We start from the raw sequence: 3749 nt of genomic DNA, 5'->3' as shown, positions 1-3749 counted from the left end.
GGTGACTAAAGGGAGCAAATCCAAGTGCAAGGGTGATGCAGAATTGAAAATGAGAGCTTATGTTGGGGAAAGCTCCTTGGAAAAGATATGCTTTTAATAAGACTTTGAAGGTGGGGATATGAAGAGGGAGAGTGTTCCAGGCCAGAGGCAGGACAAAGATGAGGGGTGATAGATGAGATAGATGAGACTGAGGAACAGTGAGTTGGTTAGCATTACAATGCAGAAGTCTGTTATCATCATCATCATCATCATCATCAATCATATTTATTGAGCGCTTACTGTGCGCAGAGCACTGTACTAAGCGCTTGGGAAGTACAAATTTGCAACATATAGAGACAGTCCCTACCCAACAGTGGGCTCACAGTCTAAAAGGGGGAGACAGAGAACAAAACCAAACATACTAACAAAATAAAATAAATAGAATAGATATGTACAAATAAAATAAATAGAGTAATAAATATGTACAAACATATATGCATATATACAGGTGCTGTGGGGAAGGGAAGGAGGTAAGATGGGGGGATGGAGACAGGGACGAGGGGGAGAGGAAGGAAGGGGCTCAGTCTGGGAACGCCTCCTGGAGGAGGTGAGCTCTCAGCAGGGCCTTGAAGGGAGGAAGAGAGCTAGCTTGGCGGATGGGCAGAGGGAGGGCATTCCAGGCCCGGGGGATGATGTGGGCCGGGGGTCGATGGCGGGACAGGCGAGAGCGAGGTACGGTCTGTTATGTAGCTAAACCACCATCCAGTGATGAACAAAGTAGAAATCCAAATCAAAAGGGCTAGCATAACATTTTGGAGATGTACAGATAAGATTTAATTACAATATAGTATCAAGTTTCATATCAAACTAAAGGTCTATGAAGTTGTAGTGCTTTCCAACTTTATGCTTGTGAAATATAGGGCCATCCTATATGCCACATCTAGCTTCTGAACAGTTTCAGCAATGTCATCTGTGCATCTGAGTCAGCATTATCTACAAGATATGAACCAGCAACCAAATCTTGAAACAAGTCAGACTTAGACCACCAACAGAAACTTCACCCTATCACCGCTTACCTAGGTTAGGACATATAAGGAAAATGAGGTGAATAGGATGTCCAACCATCTGCTATACAGTGAGCTAAATCAATTAAAGAACAACACCAACACACACACTCACATTTCCTGAGTTCTTCCATAACATCTATTTTCACTATGCATTTCGATTAGGGATTTAGGGAGAATTTTCTGACAAAATGCTTCCATCTGGAGGGAACAAAATGGGTGGTATTGGACAAGTACAGGATAGTGTTATTTTCCTTAATGTATAATTCTTCAGTAATTCTCTATAGTTTAGATGAGTTGGTTAGTAGAAAACTGCCTCTTCAGCTAGGCGAAAAAGAGACTGAAAGTTTGTCTTTCTCAGGAAACACTTTAAGGAAGGCACTGGTTTCAGGCTATAAAGAGATAACATTTTATACCTTCTGAGATTATTGCATGTAACAGATGGAAACTCAGAGGTCTCAGGTCTCTAGTATACTAATCAATTCAGGTTTCACAGAGTAAATCATTCCTATTTTCATCACAGCCTGAGAGTTAGAGAGTCAAGGGATTAGTCATGCAGAACTGACATTCTTACTTCACCTTTTCCCCCAGGCCAGATTGGTCAGATCAGTATTACCTAGTTCAGTCCATAGAAGGTCATCTGTAAAGTGTAAATATATTGAATTTGACAAAGATGCAAGCTAGAAGGCCATTCTAATGTTCTGCTTCTACCATCACCTACAATATAAATGAAAACATGCCTATTTAGGGAAAAATCCAGTTTGCACATAATAATAATAATAATAATGATGTTGGTATTTCTTAAGCACTTACAATGTGTCAAGCACTGGGATAGATATAAGGTTATCAGGTTGTCCCACCTGGGGCTCACAATCTTGATCCTCATTTTAAAGAAGATGTAATTAAGGCACAGAGAAGTTAACGATTTGCCCAAAGTCACACAGCTGACAAGTGGTACAGTCTCTCATGAAAAGACTTCTTGCTTAAATTAATCATCACCTGTATGAATATCAGTTATATTTAATTCAGTTTATTAATATATAAAATCATAAAACTGGGAATGTCAAAATCTAATAATAATGGAATTTATTAAGTGCTTACTATGTACAAAGCACTGTTCTAAGCACTGGGGAGGTTACAGGGTGATCAGGTTGTTCCACGTGGGGCTCACAGTCTTAATCCCCATTTTACAGATGAGGTAACTGAGGCACAGAGAAGTTAAGTGACTTGCCCAAAGTCACACAGCTGACAATTGGCAGAGCTGGGATCTGAACCCATGACCTCTGACTCCAAAGCCTGTGCTCTTTCCACTGAGCCTTGCTAATTGGATAACAATGTACATGTAGAAATAGACTTATGAGTTAAAAAACAAAGCTAATAATGATGCTACTAATAATAATTGTGGTATGTGTCAAGCACTTACTATGTGCCTAGCACTTACTAAACATTGAAGTAGATACTAGATAATCATGTCCCACATGGGACTCAAATACTGAGTAGGAGGAACCATAGGTATTGAATCCCTATTTTGCAAGTGAGAGAACTGAGAAGTGAAGTGACTGGCCCAAGGTCACACACCAGGAAAATGGTGGATCCAGGATTAACACCCAGGTCCTCTGACTCCCAAGCCTGTGCCCTACTACTAGTCAACACTGCTTCCCTAATATCTGTCAAATTTATTTGAAGAAAACTTCAGGAAAATCAGGAAGCCTAGCCCATTATCTATAAAATATTCCTGATCATTTAGAAAAATGTCACTGCTTGAAAAGTGAATTGGACAAATGAACCAGCTAATACAAGCAACAAAAATGCTTGTGACTCAATTATCATTTTTTTTCAGGTGAAGGATTTATTGGACATGAATTAGCAGTAAATGATTAACTTTTCCAGTTTATTGGTGAATTGTAGGTATTGTTTTAATGCCAGTAGTCTTTGTTGGCTGGAGTTTCCTTTTAGATATTGTACTTAATCAATCAATCACTCAATTATATTTACTGAGTATTTACTGTCTGCATAGCATTGACTCTAAGCACCTGGGAGAGAACAAGATAACAGATTAGAAGAGTTCCCACCCCCTAAAAAGTGTGCAATCTAGAGGGGAATTACTGATATGTACATAAGTACTGTGGGGCTGAGGGTGAGGTGAATTAAGAGTGCAAACCAAATGCAAGGGAGAAAGAGTAAGGGAGAGAGACTTAGTTATGTAACGCCTATTGGAGGAGATGTGATTCTAATAAGGCCTTGAATTCATTCAGTCATATTTATTGAGTACTTACAGCGTGCAGAGCACTGTACTAAGCCCTTGGGAAGTACAAGTTGGCAACATATAGAGATGGTCCCTACCCAATAACAGGTGAGAAAAGTAGGGAAAGGAGTCCCAGGTCAGGGACAGGATGTAAATGAGAGGTGGCTGGCCAAATAGACAAAATTGATGTACAGTGAGTATGTTGGCTATAGAGGAGAAAACTGAGTGTCCTGGGTTGTGTAGTAGGAAATATGTGTGGTAAAATAGGTAGGTAGGGCAGGGTGCTTGAGTGCTTTAAAGGCAGTTGTGAGAAATTTATGTTTGCTGCAGAGGTGAATAGGCAACCATTGGAAGTTCTTGAGGAATGGTAAAACATGGATTTAACTCATTTAGAAAAAATATTTGGACAGATTTTAGGAATATTGTGGGGTTAAAACAAACAGAATGTGATGATAGATTAA

The sequence above is a fragment of the Tachyglossus aculeatus genome, chromosome 2 (assembly GCF_015852505.1).
Source record: "Tachyglossus aculeatus isolate mTacAcu1 chromosome 2, mTacAcu1.pri, whole genome shotgun sequence".
NCBI classification, from domain to species: Eukaryota; Metazoa; Chordata; class Mammalia; order Monotremata; family Tachyglossidae; genus Tachyglossus; species Tachyglossus aculeatus.
Note: the sequence above shows the minus strand (reverse complement) of the source record.